The sequence below is a fragment of the Miscanthus floridulus genome, chromosome 16, assembly GCF_019320115.1.
Source record: "Miscanthus floridulus cultivar M001 chromosome 16, ASM1932011v1, whole genome shotgun sequence".
Lineage (NCBI taxonomy): Eukaryota > Viridiplantae > Streptophyta > Magnoliopsida > Poales > Poaceae > Miscanthus > Miscanthus floridulus.
Genome location: NC_089595.1, coordinates 3,689,777 through 3,706,968, shown reverse-complemented (window position 1 = coordinate 3,706,968; position 17,192 = coordinate 3,689,777). Strand labels below are relative to the sequence as shown.

The following is a 17,192-nucleotide window of genomic DNA, read 5'->3' as shown; positions in this document are numbered from 1 at the left end:
ATGTAAACCAAATGTTCTCATTTGTGATGTTGGGTACGCACGTTGAGAATGATCACTAAGTGTTTACTTAGTGTAGACCCTTGCTTTCATTGATCTCTTAGATATATATACACAAAGTGAAGGGGTGTGTCCGTACGGACACAACTGTTAGTGTCCAAAGGACATATCCCTTTGGTGACAATGGTTAACTGTCTATACTAATCCTAACTGTCTCTATCAATGGATGAGATCATCCCTGTGAAACGATGTCGTTTGGATGGATGCGTCCCTTCGGCCAGGGGGTGCCGTTTCACAACAACAAAGACTGGAACTTGGCTTATCAACAGTTCCTCATAGCCAGAGTTCAACACACCCGCCCATGGGCAGCTAAACAATCTGCCACTTTATTACAATTTCTCTTATAGACGGACACTACAAGCAGAGAAATCAAATTGCATAAGGTCTCTAATCTGACCAGACAGCCAATAGGACTTCGATCTGTTCCTGTTGCACTGATGCGTCTGTCTCCAAAATGATGATGGGTCATTACGGGACCCGAGGACGTCCTGGGCGGAATCCTTCCAGTCTCAACGGCCGGACGGAAGCCGTGCGCCGAACACTGGGAGCGCGCGAATTATATCTGGCGCTGCTGGCTTGGATGGCTGCTGCAGCGATTTTTTTATTTTAACCTTTTTAATAATTTAATAATAATTTTAAAATTAACACACATTATTTTTTATTTCGAAATCTAACCCATTTGGCCACGCCAAATGTCTTGGCACGGCCAAACTATACTACCGCGCCACCCCGCCTGGCGCGGCTGGCTTGCCACCGTGGCTAGTCAGTTGCGCGCTGACCGCTGACGTGGCAGGGCCTTGCTGCGCCGTCGACTCCGGCGCGGCAGTCCCGCGCCACCCCGCCTGGTGCGGCAGGACCGAATACAGATCCCCTCGTGGCCCTCCCTCTCTCCCTCTCATCCCTTTCTTCTTCCTTGGTCCGCGTGGCTGCGAGCTTGGAGCTCTAAATCCGGCTCCACTGAGCTTGTTGCGGCCAAATCCGGCTCCGAGTGACATTGGTGGTCGCCCCCAAGCTTCTCCCCGGCCTCGGGCAAGGTAGTGAGGCCCTTATCTCTTGTTTCAATGGTGGATTCAAAGATTAGGATTAGTAGCTAGGGTCTGGAGAAAAAGTAATTTTGGGGAGTGTTGTAATCTATGGCAGGTAGATCGGATACGTTACAAAACTTTGGTATAGTGTCTTCCCATGATTTGTACGTGAACATGTAGTTGCATTTTGTCTATGTTAATGTTAATTAGTTTGGTGTTAAATTAAATCCGTTTTATTAGATGCAAGACGTGGGGGGAGGAGAAGTGGCGAAAACAGGGTCGGCCTAGAGAATTATACCCCAAAGTGTCTAGCAAAGATGCACCCATCCCTCCCGACCTCCTAGTCCCTAACCTATGGTTTGCCGGCCCACGTGTTTCAATCGAGACATTGAGACAACTGTCCGTTGCTTCTACACATACAATCGTTTTAATGTAAGTAATTGTTCCAATTTTATTATTTCTTCATATGTGTTAGTAGTTTACTATTAATTTGTTGCACTCATGTTGTGTACGACCACGAGAGGTGCTTTGTCTTTCAGTTGATTCGACGGTCCTGACAAGTTTGACCCAAGGTACCTCTTTTTCGATGACTGGTGGAGAGGGAGACATCCGCGTGAGCACTTCCAGTGGTGGGTTTCACCTCTCCCTAACCCCCCACCAATGACGGACGAGGAGAAGTACGTAGCCGCAGCAAGATGACTTGACGACCCCCTTGGTGCGATTGCAGAGATCGAGCTGTGGTGTCCACTTTGAATTCGCTCGAGTTTGAGTGTGGCAACAAAACCGAAGTAAGTGGAAAGTGTATATCTTGAACTGTTTAGTTTATGTTTGCATGTAGTTAACTATCATCTATCTGCAGCATGGATACTGCAAGTGTCATTTTAGAGAGTGGCTCTATGACACTACTACATTCGCACCCTTCACTGCCGCATCGTAACCCACATAGCAGTCCGATTTTGGCCTCGACTGTGAGCTATCGTCAGTGAAAGTCGTAGCCATCACCGTCGCTTTCACGGACCGACTGGTGTCTACACTCACACCGCCGTTTTGGCTTATGATCCGTCCGCGACAAGGTCCTTACTTCCGTCGCGTTGGAGCTCGACTCACTTGTGTTGGTATGCACTAACACCGCCGTGTTGGCTTATGATCCGTCTGTGATCAGGTCCTTGTTTTCGTCGCATTGGAGCACGACCCGCCTATGTTGGTGTACACTAACACCGCCGCGTTGGCTTATGATCCGTCCGTGACCAGGTCCTTGTTTCTGTCGCATTGGAGCATGACCCGTCTGTGCGAGGCGAACATCACAGTCGCTTCAGCGTATGCACCGCCTGGTCATAGGGCATGGTCACCGCCGCGTTGCAGTACGATCCACTTTTGATGATCGTTTAGTCGGTGTCAGGCTACTAAACGATTCGGCGGTGATAACAAAACAATGAACGATGCTTACATCCGACGGTGACAGAATTTCATTCAGTTTCACAATAGATACTAATTCAGCTGGGCCTTAATAGCTTCATTAACACAAAGCATACAAATATATAATCATTACATCCATAAATCATGTTCACAAACAATAGTATTTTTTACAATATATAACAGCGGACGCTACCATAACATCTTTTTCAACTGATGTCCTAGCACAAGCGACACATAGAGCATACTAAAGGTACTGATCTATACATACTTACATAACAAAACGACGTAGCTGTGCTCCTTCTATGTGCCACTCCTGCTTGCAAGGCAAAATGAATACTAATTAGTGCATCATTCGGATTGGTAGCCAATGCACCATGGAACCCCTCATATTCATCTCTGATCCACAACCTGAACAAAACAACAGAATTAATAATATTGAACATACCATTCCTTTAGTTAACAAGCCAAAATTGGCCTATACATATATAGAATGAAAAAACTCCCTACCTAGACAAAGACTGTCGTGACGACGAAATGCAGGAAATGCACCTTTACTATTCTGCTAATGACTCCATGTCCATGAACAAGGGAACATAAGGAAGATAGTAAGGCCTGTTCATATGGTAACGCCCTCTTGATCTACAAAAGAGGATGACACGGGCATGGATGACATGAACCTTTCTGCGGTCTATGTCATATGCAATCAATGTTCTATCCTTCCCAACAAGAAAAATGAAATTCCATTCTGGGTGAACTGTAAGCACTATGTACTCCTCATCACAAAGCTCCGAGCCAACTTTAATATTCATGCATCCAAACAGTTCCTCCGTGTCCACAACATGCTTCAATCTCCAGTTATCAGTACCATAGTCTTCAAGTATCCACACTAAAAGCCAAAATCTATTGCGAAAATCAGCAGAGCACACACACAGGTGACGCAGAGCTTAATGGATGGACAGTTCAGCACCACCTAGTTTATGAATTGTCCTCCATGTATTTCCCTCCATATACATAGCAACTATCACAGAGTACTCAAGCATGTGCATAAAACCATTAAGAAAAACACTTCTCAATTTTGAACGTAGAGCAATACTACCCTCTCCCCATTCTGATTCCTTATAGATCCGTGCTGCATTTTTAGATGAGTAGATCTGCACACATATGCACGCACCCTCCACCTCAACAAATTCAATCACATGCCAGTGCGATGATGTTGGTTCAAAACCTAAGCGAGCTTGACCAGAACTGATGGTACGCGGCAGTACATGCCATTTGTGGGTCACCGGACTACAGACAACATAGTGACGTAATCCATCAGGCCCAGCACACTAGCAAAGGACGAGGCCGTTGCAACAATATGAGACTAGGACTTTTTTAAGGGGAAGGGCAAGAAGGACAAGGAGGGCCATTCACCGGTCATGCTGGTGAAGTGGCGATTTTGCTTCCACCAGCTGCTATAGAAGAAGCTGACGACAGTCTATGAAAGCTTCTTACGTTGATAGGAGTCGGAGATGATGCGCCTCTAGGAGCAACAGACACACTTGTAGCAGCACAAGGACAGGGCAGGGAGGTAGCTGAAGATGTCGGCAAGCACATCGTCTGAGAGGCTATCTACTGCGTTCCTCATGTTGTAGGCCTCCTTCATCTGGAAGGACACCATCAGCCGAAGAGATGAGGCCGCCCTGCCGTGGAATTGCATCAATAAACATTAGTAAGGAGATGAGTTTGGAGGAGAAGGGACAGCGATGCAAGTAAGGCCTTATTACACTTGTCTTTGGATCTGACAGTGGTGAGCACGAGTGTCAACACCAGCGACAGCAGCAGCTCGTGCGCCGGTGGATCTATGCGGGCAAGCCAGCGATGTGCACTGGCGTGGAGCAAGAGCTGAGCAGTGGTGATGAGCACGAGTGGCGATGAGGAACAACAGCAATGAGGACAAGAAAAGCTATGTGTGTGGGGGTGAAAGGTCCTAATGGCTAGAGGGGGGGGGTGAATATCCTATAAAAATCTACAACAACACTTAAAGCAACTTGGTTAGATAGACAAATGGCGAAGCGAATTTGGCACTAGCTCTACTCAAGTGTTGCAAGCCTCCTACCCGGTCTAGTTTCTAAAGTCTCTAAGATAGCACACAAAGACTAAGTCGCTAGTAACTCCTAAGTGATATACTAAGCGAAGCTACTTCTACACAAGGTATACAAGAAGAGTCTTTTACTTGTATGCCATTAAAAAAGATGGTCTAATCGTCTATGTCCCTAAAAAGTTTGATCTATCGTCAGTGTCCAAGCTCGAAAAACTTTTCTCTCTCACACCATTCTGTCCGCCTTCTGTTTGATTTGCGCCGTTTGGCTGTCCTGACGAGTGGGGTCCGCTGTGGCAAATGACCTCAGTTGCCCCTTGCCATTGGAATTAGAGGTGGAGGCCGTGTTGACCGGTATTGACTGCTCTCGCTCTCCTCATCTGGCTTGACTCGTCTGGGACGAGTACGTCTAGGGCACCGCGTGGATGTACTACGCCACCGGCAACACCAGCTACGTGAGCTTCGCCACCGACCCTCAGCTCGCGGAGCATGCCAAGGCCTTCTACGATGTCCTCGACTTGTCCGTGTTCAGTTGGGACAACAAGCTCCCCGGCGCCAGCCTGCTCCTGTCGCGGCTGCTTATGTTCCTCAACCCCGGCTACCCCTACGAGCAGTCCCTCCTCCGCTACCACAAGGAGACTGGCCTAGACATGTGCAAGTACTTCCGGCGCTTTAGGGCCTTCAACTTCACCAGGGGCGGGCTGGCGCTCTTCAACCACGGTAGGGGGCAACCGCTGCAGTACGTGGTCACCAACTCCTTCCTCGCCGCTCTCTTCGCCGACTACATGGAGGCGATCAACGTCCCCGGGTGGAACTGCGGACCCAACTTCATGCCCAATGAGGACCTCTGTGCGTTCGCCAAGTCTCAGGTAATTGACGTCAACCGGAAAGTTACCTGATTGTTTGGAGCATGGTGGCGTTCTCTAGCTAGTTTCTGATTCTGACAATGGCGTCTATGATCTGTTCCACGATTGAGCAGCTCAACTACATTCTTGGGGATAACCCGAGGAAGATGAGCTACATGGTGGGCTTTGGCAACAAGTACCCGCGGCACGTGCACCACCGGGGCGCATCGACGCCGCACAACCGCGTCAAGTACTCGTGCACCGGCGGGTACAAGTGGCGCGACACCAAGAAGGTGAACCCGAACGTGATCATGGGCGCGATGGTGGGCGGGCCGGACCGCAACGACAGGTTCAACGACTCGCGCATGGCCTTCGGGCAGACCGAGCCGACGCTGGTGGGCAACGCCGGCCTCGTGGTGGCGCTGGTGGCCATCACCAGCTGTGGCCGTGGAGTCGGCGTCGGCACCGTCGACTAGAACAGCATATTCTCCACCATGCCGCAGCTGTTCTCGGCCACGCCACCTCTGCCACCCGCGTGTAAGCCTTGAGAGATCTCATCGGATCGGACCTTTGGGTAGCTCGATTGGTGGACACTGGGTTATATTATTCTGAATCTTTTCTAGCGAAACAGAGCTTATCCTGACATCATCTCTCAAGTAAAAATAGAGAAATTCTTACTTCCTTGGCTCAAGAGCAAGATTAAACCAGGAGATTACTCCACGCGGCGCCCCCGATGTACTTGTCCTAGACGTACTCGGCCTAGACGAGTCGAGCTAGACGAGGAGAGTGAGAGCGGTCAATACCGATCAACACGGCCTCCACCTCTAATTCCAACGGCAAGGGGCAACTGAGGTCATTTGCCACAGCGGGCCTCACTCGTCAGGATAGCCAAACGGCGCAAATCAAACAGAAGGCGGACAGAATGGCGTGAGAGAGAAAAGTTTTTTGAGCTTGGACACTGACGATAGATCGAACTTTTTAGGGACATAGACGATTAGACCATCTTTTTTAATGGCATACAAGTAAAAGACTCATACAAGAATGTAAGGAGAAGAGATAGGGTGATTATACCGATGTGTCGAGGGATGAACCAATCACCGGAGTATCCAATCAAACACAAGAGAGATCCTTGGACAAAGATGACACACGATTTTTTACCGAGGTTCACTTGCTTGTCGGCAAGCTAGTACTCGTTGTAGCGATACACCCACTTGGTGGCTCACGCGCTAATAGGCATCACACGCCTAACCCGCAACTAGGTGCCGCACAACCAACACAAGATGGGGATCCACAAGCTACGAGCAATCGACTAGAGATGCCTTTTGTGAACTCCCACGGAGAAGGCTCAAGAACCCCTCACACTCACCACGATCGGAGCCAGAGACTATCACCTTCCTCCGCTCGACGATCCTCACTGCACCAAGCCGTTTAGGTGGCGGCAACCACCAAGAGTAACAAGCGAATCCCATAGCGAAACACGATCACCAAGTGCCTCTAGAAACAATCACTCAAAGTAATGCACTTGGATGCTCTCAATCTCACAAAAGTGATTGTGGCAAAACCTCCTAAGTTATAGGGCCCACATGCACCTATCACTGTCCGACGACCTTTGACATTTATGCATATGTTCCTGGTAACTTAAGAAGACTGTCGGGTGTCCTCGGGGAACCCCGAATCATCCACGATTTCCGAGCAGGATCACATTACAAAGTCATTGCAGTATTACAACATTTATTCAAATATCAGTACCAGAGTAAAAACAGCGGAAGTCTTACGATAACATAGTTTACAAATCAGTTGTTTCAAACCTTACAAACTAAGTTCGATAATTATTACAAACCATAGTAGTAGTGGAGTGGCATAATTAACATATACATAACTCCCAAAATAAACATCCTGCCCAAGGATCACACATTTACTTCTCATCGTCAGAACGAACGATAGTCATGCAGCACGATCCAAAACAGAGCTGCTCATGAGGCTCACCTGCAACAAGGGGTCAACGAACCCTGAGTACAAAAGTACTCAACAAGACTTAACCGAAATAAAACTGATAGAACTCAGGAATGCCGGCTCATGGGATTCAAGGTATGGCTTTAACAATAATCAAAGATCTTTTGCGTAAAAGCTCTTTAATAAAATTCTTTAATTCCAAGGTAAAACTTTATAAGTACCACATATGAATCTGCCATGATCCGTAATGAGAACATGAACTTCATATCAATCTTTTTCGCAAACCTTTCTCAAGTTCCAGTTATTAATACTACGATGATGAACAGTGAGTTGAGTCTCCATAATCGAGGAGCAACGACGATTCGAACCGATTAAACCCAGCTGGGGATTCCAGACCACACGACATATGCAGGTCCCCGACCTACATATATCAACCTACTCTCGGATCCTCTAAAGCAAGAACGGGTCCACGCCACCCAAGAATACAGTACTCCACCAATCCAGCCCATTGCCACGTGGGTACACACTATTCCCGCCATCTCTCCACTCCCAGTGCGCGAGTAGCCATTCTCGTAATAGAATTGCCAAGTTCAGGCTTACCGGAGTATGTGGTTAGTACTACAAATTCTCACCTCATGCAATTCAACAACGGACGTGTCTTAATCGACACAGGCAGAAAGAACCCGCTCACAAGACCTCTATGTCTTGTGGCTCACACACATCGAGTTCGCCCGGTCTAGAATTATTACTCCACATTCCCATATCACATGATAACATAATTAACCAAGGTTCCATTTGAAACTTGCATGTGACAGTTAATTCCCTGACTTCATCGTTCTACGCATAGCTAAGCAAAACTAGGCATATACGAATTTAAAACTGGTAATATGGTAAATATGGAATAACAAGGTTGGTAATGCACCAATTAGGCTCTTACTTAACTCCTAATCACTTAATGCAGTAATGGAAAGCAAAATTGAAATTAATTTGTAAAACATAAGGTAGGGTTGTATGCATCCGGGGCTTGCCTTCGTTGACGGAAAAGTCCGGCTCCTACGACGTTTCACAAGTATTCGATCCAACCTCAACAGGCGGATTAACCTCCTCAACAACTTGATTAACTACCACGTTTTCACCTTCGTTCACTACACGTAATAACAATGCCATGTTTAACATGATGCGGAATACGAAACATGATGCTCGATGATAGATGCAAAATTAATAATTTGAATACAACTTTCCTTCACGGTACAGTTGCAAGTCAAACAGACTAAATCCTTTTTGTAACACATACATCAATTGCCAAGGATCATTATCAACTAATGACCCAAGGTCATCCCTCAATCCAAAATTTCAAACAAAACCTAAATCATTAAAGGTTACTATTTGCTTTTATGAATTAATTATCTAATTCAAAATTATGAAATAAATCAACTTATTCTAATTGAACTCAAAATTTTATTACATGTTCATTACATGATAAGTAAGTGGTAAAACAAATTTCATAATTTTTGGACAATTAAATAAGCCTAGAAAAATCATGGAAATTCATTTATTAATAAATTCAGCAATTTTTATCACATTCAAAAAGTACTGAAAAACATTATTTCATATTTTTATTAAATACTGTACATAACAGAGAAGTCACACAAAAATTTTCATAATTTTTGGAGCTCTAAATAAATCTACACAAAAATAACAAAAACAGACACTATTCATTCAAATCTGAAAATAGAAAAATCCATTTGAACGCTGAGTCACTGACAACCCAACCCCACCTGTCATCCCTAACCTCCGACGTTGACCACGATGGCACGCGTGCTGACCGGTGAATTCTCGCCGCCGGTGAGACCAACAGCGATGTCAAGGGTACTAACATGATCACTACGTCACAGCGCATCGATTTATGGCACTAACGCGACCAATTATGGACTGAACCGAGCACTACGCCGACCATGGCGGCCACGACGACGCTGCTGCACTACGCTGGCGATGTGAGACCTGTAAAGCTTAAACGGATGGCTCAGGAAGCACCAGCAGCTCACCCCGAACGAGTTGGAGCCAAGAGTCGAGCTGGATGATCAACGGATGCGCTGGTCGACGTTCACAGCAACCACGGCGGAGCACGCAACGATGATGGCGATGTTCCGATGACTGTGGTGGACAAAATGGTCAATCAACTGGGCACAAAGCACCACGACACCATGGAGAAGCTGAAACAATGCTTCCCGAGGTCAGAAGCTCACCGTAGAGTGCTGGCCACGACGGAGATGTTGCCGGCCGCGAGGAAGAAGAGCGCGCACAGCAAGTTCTCGGCGAATACAGGCGACCAAGGTTGGTTGGCTGGGTGCGCAAGGAATAGGCGAAGCTAGGACTGGCTTTGCCGAGACGGCAACGGCGCTAGGTCGACGGCGAGAGCTCGACGGAGCTGCGGCGGTGGCGACGGGAAAAACAGAGGAGAAGAGAAAAACGACGACGACGGCGTCTCGGTTCTTATAACGCGACTCAGAAGCTCAAGGAAGCCACGACGGAGCCGTTTCCATGCCAGCGCGACGCCAAGGACGGCCACGACGTGCCTGGAACGCCAAAGAAGGTCGCCGGCGGTGTAGCGCAAGCGGTGAACACTGTTCATTGAAATTACAGAATTGCCATTCGCCAAATTTCACAAATTACTCCCAAATTTTCATAACAACTCAAAAATCTCCAAAAACAAAAGTTGTTCAAAATCAAAAGTTCTACAACTTTGCTTCTATAACCATCTCCTAATTTGGTCTAGATTTTGAAATGAACTTTTGAATTTGAATAGGGAAATTTAACGAATTACACCTTTTTGAATTACTCAAAATTTTTCTAAACAACTTGAAAAACTCCAAAGACAAACTTTGTATAACTTGTCAAGCTCTACACTTTTGCTTTTGGGCTCAACCCCAAAATATGCTTAGATTTTGAAATGGATTTTTAGGGTAGGATTTAAATGCTGAAAATCAGGGTTTTCTCAAAAAAATTCAAAATCCAAACAAACTTTGAACTTAAGTCAAAAAATACAATTCAACACATACCACATGAATATAAACTTGTTTTAGTGTATGCATGTCAAAGTTTTTAATATGACCAATTGCCTTGCAATGCATATGATGATATGGCAGTTTTAGTATTTTAAACACCCGAGGTGTTACAATCCTTCCCCCTAAAAGAAATCTCACCCCGAGATTCAAAGCCATAGAGTAAGTAATGGAAAAGGAAATGTGTCGCGAGAACACATACCAAATCTGTCCATAAAGCAGCTGAGGTCCCTTTACAAAACACAACTTGTACAACCGAACTCAACTAACATTACTCTATTCTATATTGACGCTAGAAACTCTGGAAACTTTTCTAACAAGTAATCTTCTGATTCCCAAGTAGCTTCCTCTTCTGAATTTTGATTCCATTGTATTTTATAGAACTTGATTGTCCATCTTCGAGTAACATGATCTTTCTGATCTAACACTCGGATAGGATATTCAGAATAAGTTAAATCCGGTTCTAGTTCCACTCCTTCAACTTCAACATTCTGTTCAGGCACTCGGAGACACTTCTTCAATTGAGAAACATGGAACACATCATGCACAGCTGCGAGATGTTCAGGTAATTTCAAGCGATATGCTACTTTTCCATACCTCTCCAAAATTTGATATGGTCCAATGTATCGGGGTGCCAATTTTCCTTTAACACCAAAATGGTTAACTCCCTTCATTGGTGAAACTTTCAGATATACAAAATCTCCTTTGTTGAATACCAATGGTCTCCGCCGTCTATCCGCATAACTCTTTTGGTGGGACTGAGCTATCTTCAGATTACTCTGTATTTGCCTAACCTTGTCTTCTGTTTCTTTCACAAGGTCAACTCTAAAGAATCTTCTCTCTCCCGGCTCAGACCAACTCAATGATGTTCTGCATCTACGACCATAGAGTGCTTCAAATGGAGCCATTCTAATGCTTTCCTGATAACTATTGTTGTATGAGAACTCGGCTAAAGGTAAGCACTCATCCTACTTATTGGAATAGTTAAGGACACAACATCTTAACATGTCTTCAAGTACTTGATTGACTCTTTCAGTCTGTCCATCAGTCTGTGGATGATAAGCTGTACTATACAGAAGTTTGGTACCTAACGAAGCATGTAAGTGTTTCCAAAAGCTGGAGACAAACTGTGTACCCCTATCTGACACTATGGTTTTTGGTACCCCATGCAAACTCATGATTCTTGCTAAGTACATCTTGGCATATTGGATCGTGGGATATATTATCTTGACTGGAAGAAAATGTGCTAACTTAGTGAGTCGATCTACAATAACCCACACTGAGTCAAATCCCTTTGATGTCTTGGGTAGACCAACAATAAAATCCATACTTATGTCCTCCCACTTCCAAGATAGAATAGGCAATGGTTGTAATTCACCAGCAGACCTCAAATGTATAGCTTTCACCTTTTGACAAGTATCACTCTTCGCTATATATCTAGCAATTTCTATTTTCATTTTAGTCCACCAGAATCTTTTCTTCAAATCATGGTACATCTTGTTGCTTCCCGGATGGATAGATAACCTAGTAGCATGTGCCTCATCTAGAATTAACTGCCGCAACTCAGGAACTTTTGGTACCACAAGGCGATCCTTGAACCACAACACATCTTCATCATCAATGATAAAGCATTCTGCTTTTCCATTTTTGACTCTTTCCTTGATATGGGCTATACCCTTGTTTTCCTTCTGAGCAGCAATAACTTGATCTCGAATAGTAGCTTCAACAATTATGTTGGTCAAACTTCCTTGTTGAATTACTTCTACATTCAACTTTTCCATTTCTTGGCATAAATTCAAACCCATTGTTCTCACTGTTAGACAATTGCAATAACTTTTGCGACTAAGGGCATCTGCAACCACATTTGCTTTACCCGGGTGATAATGTACTTCCAAATCATAATCCTTAATCAGTTCTAACCATCTTCTTTGTCGCATGTTCAATTCTAACTGAGTAAAGATATACTTTAAGCTCTTGTGGTCTGTATACATATGGCACGTATTACCAAGCAGGTAATGCCGCCAAATCTTCAGAGCATGAACCACAGCTGCTAACTCCAGATCATGAGTCGGATAGTGTTCTTCATGCTGCTTAAGTTGCCTAGACGCATAGGGAATGACTCGGCCTTCTTGCATCAACACACATCCAATACCAATACCTGAAGCATCACAATAAACATCAAACAACTTCTCGATATCAGGTTGAGCTAACACTGGTGCAGTAGTTAACAGCCTTTTTAAAGTCTGGAAAGCCTCTTCACAATCTGATGACCAGACAAACTTGACTTGGTTCTTCAACAATTCAGTTATAGGCTTTGATACTTTAGAGAATTCTAGAATAAACCGACGGTAATACCCCGTCAATCCTAGAAAACTCCGAACTTGATGAACTGTGGTTGGTGGTTTCCAATCAAGCACATGACTCACTTTGTCGGGATCAACTGCAACTCCTTCGGCTGACAAGACATGTCCAAGAAATTGCACTTCCTTAAGCCAAAAATCACACTTGCTGAACTTGGCATATAGTTGATGTTCTCTCAAGCGGATCAGAACAATTCTGAGATGTTCCGCATGTTCTTTCTTATTCTTGGAATATACTAGAATGTCATCAATAAACACCACTACAAACTTGTCTAGCTCAGGCATGAATACTGAGTTCATCAGATACATGAAATGAGCGGGAGCATTTGTCAAACCAAAAGACATCACCAAGTATTCATATAATCCATATCTTGTGGTAAATGCCGTTTTAGGAATATCTTCAGGCTTTATCTTAATTTGATGATACCCTGATCTCAAATCTATCTTGGAGAAAACTTTGGCTCCGGCCAATTGATCAAAAAGCAAATCTATCCGAGGTAATGGATACTTATTCTTGATGGTCACTTCATTCAACGGACGATAGTCAACACATAACCTCAGGGTCTCATCTTTCTTTTTCACAAAAATTGCTGGACATCCCCAAGGTGAGGAACTAGGTTGGATAAACCCCTTCTCAATTAATTCTTGTAACTGAGCCTTCAACTCGGCCAATTCCTTAGGTGGCATTCTATAAGCTCTCCGAGAAATCGGAGCTGTTCCAGGTTGTAACTCTATGTTAAACTGTACCCCCTATCAGGTGGTAGACCGGGTAAATCTTCAGGAAACGCATCCAAAAATTCACACACTACCAGAATATCTCTAATCTCTTTGACAGCAGTTGCACAAATCTTGCCCACTGATCTTCTTAGGGTTGGAAGTTGGATGAGAAGTTGAGAATTACTATCAGGCAAACTTACTCTTAATGTCCTATTCAAAGCATCTATAACAGCCTTATGCTGATACATCCAATTCATTCCCAAGATTACATCTATATCCTGATCCTTAAGGATAATTATGGTAGTGGGAAAAATATGCCCACCCAGGTTTACGGGTACCTGGTATACCATTTCCTTAGTACACAGATGTCCCCCGGGCGACTGTATAAAGAAACTTTCCTTTGTTGCCCCAATTGAAATTTCATGCTTCACGACAAATGTTCTATTGATGAATGAATGCGATGCGCCAGAATAAAAAAGTATAACTGTAGGGTGATTGGCAACAGGAAACATACCCATCATCACTGGCTCCCCTTCTGGAATTTCTCCAGCTTGAATATAGAACACCCGTCCTGTCTTCCTCTCATCTTTGCCCTTCTGAACATTCTGATTGGGGTTCTTGTTTGGTGCCTGACCTTGTTGTTGATTGGCAGGGGCCTTCTGATAATTTTGATTAGCCTACTTAGGATATGGACATTCCCTGGAGAAATGACCAGTCCTTCCACAATTGTAACACGGATAGTTGTGACCCTAGGACGTTGGAGCATTGCCACCAGGAGCATTGGTTGACTATGAGTTCAGATAGGTTATAGCAGGACGGACATTTGACTATTGCCCGGCTTGAGACTGTGGCGGACGGTAAGGAGGACGATTATGATGTACTGGATGATAAATCACCCTCTGCCTCTTCTGATTTCCCCCAAAAGATCCAGACGGCATACTCTTTTTCTTTTTGAGCTCCTTATGCTGCCGATACTTTGACTCTGAAGTAATTGCAATATTTACTGCCTCATGATAAGTGACATTGGTGCAAGTTGTCATCATTGTTTGCAGCTTGGTATTCAAACCTCTCATAAACCACCTCTTCTTCTTGGCATCAGTATTAACATGTTCGGATGCATATTGTGATAGGTGATTGAATCTTCCCATATACTGCATCACTGTTTGATCTCCTTGTTTCAAAGCAAGGAATTCATCTAGCTTCATTGTCATTACTCCTTCAAGGATATAATGGGCTCTGAAGGCAGTACAGAACTCAGCCCAAGTTATTGGAATGCCAGCAGGTTGCATAGCCACTAAGTTTGCCCACCAAGCACTTGCTGCTCCTCTAAGTTGCTGGGCGGCAAACGCAGGTTTCTGATACTCCATGCATGGAATAAGGTCAAATTTCTGCTCCATGGTTCAAAGCCAGTCATCAGCCTCCAATGGTTCATCTGCCTTGGTGAACACCGGTGGTCTTGTGTCTGTAAAGTCAACATATGTAGCCTCCTGTATGTTATGGTGACGGCCACGGTTTCCTTGCATCTGATTCTGATTACTTAGAGCGATCTCATGAAGCAAACAGGAATTTTCAGCCGTCACATTGACAAGTGCGGTTATAGCATCAGCTAGATTTGTTGGAACTAGTGGTGGATCTGGAATACCATCCTCATCTTATGAAGTTCTAGGAACATACGAACCCCGCGTACGACGCATCTGCTCATAACAAACCAAACTTTATTCACAAGCTTTTATTGAATTGCACAAAAGCTTACTCCAGACACATTACATAGGGTTTACTACTATAAACACCAGAACCTATAAGTACCAAAACAAGATACATAGCTTAACCATAATTAACTATTATACAACTCTACTCTTTTCCGTGATTACTTCAAACTTCAGACTCGGTATTCATTCCGAAATTATTACCGCCTTCATCATCACTTTCATTGATCATTACTAATTCTTCAGGATCTTCTTCTTCCTCTTCCGATTCGTTATCATCGGCAAGGATGACACCAGGGTCCATGGCATCAGCTTGAGGCTCATGATTCGGGTTTAGTAGATTGCTAAGCCTATGAACTTCCTCATGTAGATAGGTATTATGTTCTTCTAAATCTTCTACATAGAATTCTAGCTCATGAGTTCTAGCTCTAGCTATATTTTCCCTATGCCAAGCCTCATTTCGTCCCTCCACCGTACGAACTAACATGCTTTCGCAGTTCCTGTGTGCGGTGGTGAGACGCCTCAATTGACCCTGCAATTCTCCTACCTGTATAGCATCCAAAGCCCTATCTCTAGTAGCTTATGCTAACTCTACAGAAATCCTCTGTATCTCTGCTTGGGGATCAGGCCTAGAACTACTACTGCTAGCACCATCGTTTCTAGGGGCAAGTTAGTGACGAGGAACTCCTTTGGGTCCAGTGGACTTATGGGGCGTCATCTTGGCATGAGCCATACTATAGGAAACCAATTTAATCCAAGTAAGACCATTTGATCAAAGTCTAAAGAGCAGCTATTATGGATTACATTACTCAAACCAGTCTCACTACTCAACTCTAGACTAAGAGGTGAAGGAAGTAACGAGTGAATTAATAATGATGCATGAATCATTCTTACGAACAAAAACATCAAAGTTTATAATGCACATAAACAACATTTATTTTTATATAGGGCATAGTAAGATTACTACTCCACCACACAAGACCCTTTTAATCAAATAAGGAATGGTGAGAAAGAAATAAGATAAGTCAGAAGCAATTTGGACCAAATTAGCAAGTTAAATTTAGTCATCCCAATCATTTTGAAGTTTTTGTAAAACAATACAACAAAAACATTATAACGATTGCTCTGATACCACTCTGTGGCAGAACCTCCTAAGTTATAGGGCCCACATGCACCTGTCACTGTCCGACAACCTTTGGCATTTATGCATATGTTCCTGGTAACTTAAGAAGACTGTCGGGTGTCCTCGGGGAACCCCGAATCATCCACGATTTCCGAGCAGGATCACATTACAAAGTCATTGCAGTATTACAACATTTATTCAAATATCAGTACCAGAGTAAAAACAGCGGAAGTCTTACGATAACATAGTTTACAAACCAGTTGTTTCAAACCTTACAAACTAAGTTTGATAATTATTACAAACCATAGTAGTAGTGGAGTGGCATAATTAACATATACATAACACCCAAAATAAACATCCTGCCCAAGGATCACACATTTACTTCTCATCGTCAGAACGAACGATAGTCATGCAGCACGATCCAAAACAGATCTGCTCATGAGGCTCACCTGCAACAAGGGGTCAATGAACCCTGAGTACAAAAGTACTCAACAAGACTTAACCAAAATAAAACTGATAGAACTCAGGAATGCTGGCTCATGGGATTCAAGGTATGACTTTAACAATAATTAAAGTTCTTTTGCGTAAAAGCTCTTTAACAAAATTCTTTAATTCCAAGGTAAAACTTTATAAGTACCACATATGAATCTGCCATGATCCGTAATGAGAACATGAACTTCATATCAATCTTTTTTGCAAACCTTTCTCAAGTTCCAGTTATTAGTACTATGATGATGAACAGTGAGTTAAGTCTCCATAATCGAGGAGCAACGACGATTCGAACCGATTAAACCCAGCTGGGGATTCCAGACCACACGACATATGCAGGTCCCCGACCTACATATATC

At 44.0% G+C, this 17,192-nt stretch overlaps 1 pseudogene; it reads left to right on the top strand.

Moving 5' to 3' along the window:
* Positions 1-4,967: 4,967 nt before the first annotated feature.
* On the top strand, positions 4,968-6,138 carry LOC136510164 (endoglucanase 12-like; annotated as a pseudogene).
* The last annotated feature ends 11,054 nt before the right edge of the window (positions 6,139-17,192 follow it).